Raw genomic sequence first — 5,999 nt, 5'->3', positions numbered from 1 at the left:
CGTGCGGTGGTGCGGCGCCGTCGTCCACGTGCTCCTCCTGAAGCTCCTCCTCTCCACCACGGGTGGATGCCTGGTGAGGCCAGCGTCCCCTCCACACTCAGGTGCTCCCCCGCTTCCCTTTGTCCCCTCTTTCTCTCTTCCCCTGACCCTCTCTTTCTGTTACACATGAGGAGAACCGTGGTGGCAACACATCAGATTTGCTACGAAACACAACTTAGTTCTGAAAAGAAGAAACAAAGCTGATTAAATCCCCTATGCATCTGCTGTTTGTTTGCTGATTTACTGGGTAGATCTTGAACTGGACAACACAAATGAGGTGGCGTTAGTGGCATGGAGATCCTCGTGTTGGCTGTCTTGTTTGTCTAGGTACTGTTCTGAACATCAATTAGTTCCATGGGGCTAAATGGTACTGTAATCTGGCTTTTGTAAATGATACTGTAATCTGGCTTTCGTGGCCTATATATTATGTAGTAAATAAGTTTGTTCCATACCCCATTAATATGAATGCAGCTTGTCAAATTGTTCACATTGGTCGTCTATTTGATCTTATTATTTAGGTATTATAGGAAAGTAAGTATGTACTGCATTGAGCAAGCTCTTTCTATCTATGTGATTTATTTTTCTGTGGTTGATGAACACAGTAGGAGCCTGGATCTTTTAACTACAGAGATGGTGCATAAATAAGAAAAACAATAAGTGCACTAATGCTTTTCTGGAATTCGATTTAAGACAGAGAGGTTCATGTGCTAGGCCATCGACACACCTCTCTTCAAGGTAAGGTCAGTTCTAAGGTGAGCTCATCCTATTTTCTTTCTTCAATCTCAGGCGAACATTCGTCTCTCTAACCTACTACCTCTCTATAGAGTTTAGAAATCCGAAAGTCAGAAGATGTAGGCCGAATTAGTCATGCATTCAAAAGTTAGGGATTTCATGCTACATGCAAAATGTTTTCTATTGGGCAGCAACACATAACATGTGACGCTTTAGGGCTGCTTCCTACTGGTTATCGACATAAAATCTATGATTTTGTGATGCCTAGCCTTTTACTGTTGGAAGGAGGATATTCAATGTGGTTCTTTGCCCCCATTTTTTATCTATATTGCGTAAAAGTTCTTTGTGTTTTGTTGATGGAATATTGATACTCAGCTGTGTGCCAATTTATAACTAATCATAAAAGGGAGAAGAATAAACTCAAGCACATTGGATAAATGTAACTTGCAGAAATTTAATGCCCTCTTCTCCTTTGTAGGTCCCAAGTTGGTTAATGTTGATTTTGCTCATGCACAACCCATCATAGGAGTCAGTAGGATCATCTTCGATGGGTGTACGGACTGCAGTAGGTAAATGCCTTTTTGTTTTCACATTCGAAAATATGGATTGAATACTTCATTGAGATATTACACACCGAGAACCCTAGGTGTAGCCATGAGCAAGAATAGATGGGGTCAACAATTATAGAGCATGAATATAGAGGTGTCCAAGAGTTACACTTTATTATGATACTCCTGCTCACCCATGCGTGAGATGGCCCATGATTTCTATTTACACATGCTTTAGATCTGTAGTGGCAAAGGGTTCAAGTTCTTTACTTGTGTAGGTAAAAAAGGTTCATGTTTTTTATTTTTCATCTCTTTCCAGAGTGTAGTTAATGTTTTAAGAATCCTTGGCCCCTTTAGATGTGAATAAACCTTCAGAGTGTGTCAATAACTATTTCTTTCCTCGGCAAATCAACTCACACATTTTATAGCTTTTTTTGTCCTCATCAGTTATCCGGTTTAAGGTGAGGTGGATGGCGCACAAGATGAAGGACAAGGGCGGCAGTGGCCCACATGAGACACAACTCCTGCTGGTGGAGTGAAGGCCCCGGGGCCTGCGGCGGCGAGGAGGACGACGCGTCGTAGGTACGTTGTGTTCCGGGCCAGCCCTGTTACAAATTTCTTCCAATGATGACCATCCCCATGTGACAATTGGAAACTAAGATGGATGGTGAGAATGCTAATGCTGTGGTTACTGGAGATGAGAACGTGCATCCTCACCAAACCTAGCCTAAGAGGTAGGAAATCTCTCTTAGATCAAAATCATTGGTTGGCAGTTGTTCTGTGTTATTTGCCTCTTTAATGCTGGATACTGAAATCTTGCTCACCTTGCTTGTTGACTACCAACAGATTATAATTACCACTTAATTATCTCTTCTGATTTGCTTCTTGCGCCATCGGCGCAGTGGTTAAATTTATAAATTGCTTTTCTTGCTTGTTAACACCGACAGCAGCAACAGCAACTTACTATGTTCCATTAAAGCAGATAAGAAGATAATTTAGTTTGGGTAAATTTATTAATTGCTTTTCTTCTCCAAACTCACAGACGTAGCTTTAACCAAAAAAGAAAAGGAGCAAGCTTGCTTAGCTTAAAAAATAGAAGATTTCAAAATGGTGTGGTGATAGAGTTATGTTCAGTTTGGTGCTTTGGGCCATTCTTGATAAGCGATTGGGTAGTGGTTGCTGTTTACTCACAATGGATGGATTGGTGGGAATGAGTTCATGAAAGCATACTGCAACTGTTTATGGAAGTAGTTGTATGAACATGCGTGTTGTGTGCAATTAAACTGATCTGGTTGCTTACCCGCAAAAAAACTGATCTGGTTGCTTGTCTTTGGAAATCTTCACCTGATATGTTGTGCACTGGTCTGCATTTATATTAGCAGTTGTGTTTTTATTTGTTCCTTTTGTGTTAGTTTAAGGTGAGAACAAAGTATTTATAATTGGGGCATGGACTACATATTTATAATTGTATCCATGCTCTCTATATAAGCTATGCATTTGTAGTTGGATTCTCTATAGAGCTGAAAATTACACTCGAAATTATCTATTTTTATGCTACATGGTCGTGTAACTATGGATGGAAATCGAGTTAAGGTAAAATGGAAGAGGGATAAGAAATGCAGTTTCTATGAGCGAAATCATCCTGAAACATATGCTCTTTTATTATTTATGCTTCTATGGTATTGAGATCAGTTAGTAATGTTACACATAATTATTTTTTCCAGCTGTGACCCTCACTCCGTTGAGCATGTTTTGGTTGCACTGGTTAGTTGTTCAAGTGCATGTATTTCAGCCCATCATCAGGTTTCCACTATTGTACATTTCTCTTGCTACTTTGTTGTCTAAATTATATTTTATGAAACTATTTGAACTCTTCAGCAGGCCATTTGCTCTTTGTTGTTTCTCTTTAGGAGTTTCTTCGCGATGCCACTTCCCACCTCAAAAGGCATTGATGTCGGTGATCCAGTTTTTGTTCTGCGCTCTTTAGAGTACTGGTTTGTATCTTCTGTAATTTCACCGTGATGTATGAAGACTATGAGCCGAGTAGAAAATTGTTAATAACAGCCGTTTACTGTCAGGTTTCAAACTAATGTTTTTATTAGGCTTTCCAACTATGATAAATGCATTAGTCTGCTCTCTTAGAAGTACATCTAATCATGGGATTGCTCTTCTGATTCAAGGTTTCGGGAGTGGCTGAGATTTGAATATTTTCTTTTAAGCATCAAGCTTTCATGTAATGGAATATAAGTATCTTTAAGTTGATTCTAAATCAATCTCATACACATGCTTTGAATGCTTGGCTCGCTAATACTTTTTGTGCCATGGTCAAACGTGCAGCGATGACTTTGTCTAATGTTTATCACTTCAGTATGTGCTCGAATAATATTAATTTTCACTCTTTCAATACATGGCTTGCTCTCGGCCTTTGCGCCATTGGCGCAACTGGTCATCTAGTTCCTGTAAAAACAGCAAATGTTTATTGTATAAAAGAAGGATCAAGTAGGTACCACTACAAATCCCAAGTTAATTACTTCCCTCCAGAACATTGACAAATCCTAGAGCAACTTGAACTGAATGAAGAAACATTTTTCTTCCTCTGACGGCCTGCGTGGACCAAACGTGCCGATGATCTTTTTCTTCCTCCGAACTTATGGTCTTTTTGAGTTCTAACTGATGTAGACATTTTCTGTTGAACTATTGCGGACTTTTGGGTAGTAGACGCACAACCTGACAAGGCAATGTACAAGTTCATGTAAAAAGAACAACCAAGTTAATGTACAGTAACATCATAAGTTCAAAAATAAAAATAAAAAGAGTTCTGTACTGTTTTTGCTATAACAACTAAGTTAATGTATGCCATGGGGCTGGACTAGGACAGCGCTGCTGATCCTGGAGTGGTGGAGACGGAGCTCATCTCACTACCAAATCTATTAGGGTACTAGAAATTCATGGAACATAAGTCAAACCAAACTAATTCATTACAAGCACTCCTATGAACTGAACTTAAATTAGAAATTGAAATGATGAACTTAAACAGTGGAAACTTAGAGTAAACCAATCAGTAATTTTTTTCTTTGTTGTTATTATACTTATTTATTGTTCATCTCCGAACTTTCTCAGATTCAATATATGACCCGCTAGAACCTTTTTATTTTGAAACTCTTTCCCGAACATCTTAGGTTCTTTGAACATACAACACACATTTTTGTTGTCCTTTATATAGACAAAAATGCATATATTTCTAACAGAACCAAGATACTGGCACTTCTAGATGGTTGTAGTTCTAGACTTTTGCACTAACTGGTTTTCAGTTCAATGTACAAAAGTACAACATACTCCTAGCACTGGTGCGCATCGGTCCTAAACAAACGGTTTAAAACCCCTTTCCGCGACGGCATTTGGAACCGTCTCCAAGTGAGTGTGGGCGATAGGGGGGTCGTTCCCACACGACCCAAAAACCGTCGGGGATATGCCTTCCTGGCACACATGTTCGGCAAAATGAGGTCGTGTGCGACCAGCGAGCGCTCAAATACGGAAATACGTACCGTAGAGATAAAAAAATACAATTATACAGCGAAATTGTTTCCAGTCGCAAGTACATCCCACACAGTCAGGCCTCGCTAAACGTTTCCGTTCATATGCACATCCCACACAGTCGCTCCAAGGAAAACGTTTCCGTTCATATGCACATCCCACACAGTCGCTCCAAGGAAAACGTTTCCGTTCATATGCACATCCCACACAGTCGCTCCAAGGAAAACGTTTCCGTTTACAGGTACATCACACACAATTTTTCCCGTTAAATCATTTGCGTGTATCACATACGGTCCGTAGAAGAAATTGTGTGGCAAAAGCTGTCCATCACACACAGTTTTTATGTGGTAAACGTTTGCGCAAGGTGGCCTAACACAAACAGTTTTCAAGAGAAAGTCGTGTGTGATTGTTCATTAATCCAACACGGTTTATTCCTAGAAACTGTGTGCGTTGCCTGAGGTCATCGCCCACGGTATTATTTCAACAACCATTCGCAATAGCAAAACCCAATTAGCAGGCTGATTCGCCATTAGCAGGCTAATTATCCGATTATTCATAATACATTTATTAGCAGGCTGACATTTCATATTAAGCACACAATATATTTCATTTCCATATTAAGGAAACAGAATTTCATAATTGAAATACATCAGAGTACAACATGATATAGCTTCAGCACTCAGCTACCCCATTACACAACTGCACCAGCAGCAAGTTCCACATGCAACATGTAGAACCTTTCGAAATTAGCATCATAGACGGTATATAGACAGATGCATCTCATCTGGAAAACTGCTGAAGCGGAAGGCGAATATTGAGCCTTCATTCATGTTGAAGGTATTTGCAACTTTAGGCCAGTGCTTGTGGATGATTGACCGTTCGTCCTTCCTCCTCTTCAGGAACACTTCAATATTGAACCGTGGGTGTTATATGAAAACCTTCCTCGCCTCCTGATCATAGAGGTGGTTTGGGAGGTAATCATCAGTGAACTGCTTTGGAAAGGCCTGAAAACAAGGATGTGCATAAATATCTTCTCTATATTGAAAATGGGGTAAAGGAATAAAAAAAGGCAAGGTATAATACTTAGTACCATCTTGTAGTGAACTGATGTCTTCTTCATTGTGCAGACAAAGATCTTGTTGTTTT

At 39.8% G+C, this 5,999-nt stretch overlaps 1 long non-coding RNA gene across 9 annotated transcripts; it reads left to right on the top strand.

Moving 5' to 3' along the window:
* Window positions 1-3,597, top strand: LOC125531872. Of its 9 annotated transcripts, XR_007293574.1 has the most exons (5): window positions 1-101; window positions 291-366; window positions 642-1,340; window positions 1,748-2,053; window positions 3,044-3,597. It is a non-coding gene; the product is annotated as an uncharacterized LOC125531872 (long non-coding RNA). The 9 variants fall into 9 exon arrangements; XR_007293575.1 differs by lacking the exon at window positions 291-366 and having other exon boundaries at window positions 645-1,340; XR_007293571.1 differs by lacking the exon at window positions 291-366.
* Window positions 3,598-5,999: the final 2,402 nt, after the last annotated feature.

This window comes from Triticum urartu, unplaced genomic scaffold (genome assembly GCF_003073215.2).
Source record: "Triticum urartu cultivar G1812 unplaced genomic scaffold, Tu2.1 TuUngrouped_contig_8251, whole genome shotgun sequence".
NCBI lineage: Eukaryota > Viridiplantae > Streptophyta > Magnoliopsida > Poales > Poaceae > Triticum > Triticum urartu.
The sequence above is the reverse complement of the archived record's forward strand: the minus strand, read 5'-3'. Positions and strand labels throughout refer to the sequence as shown.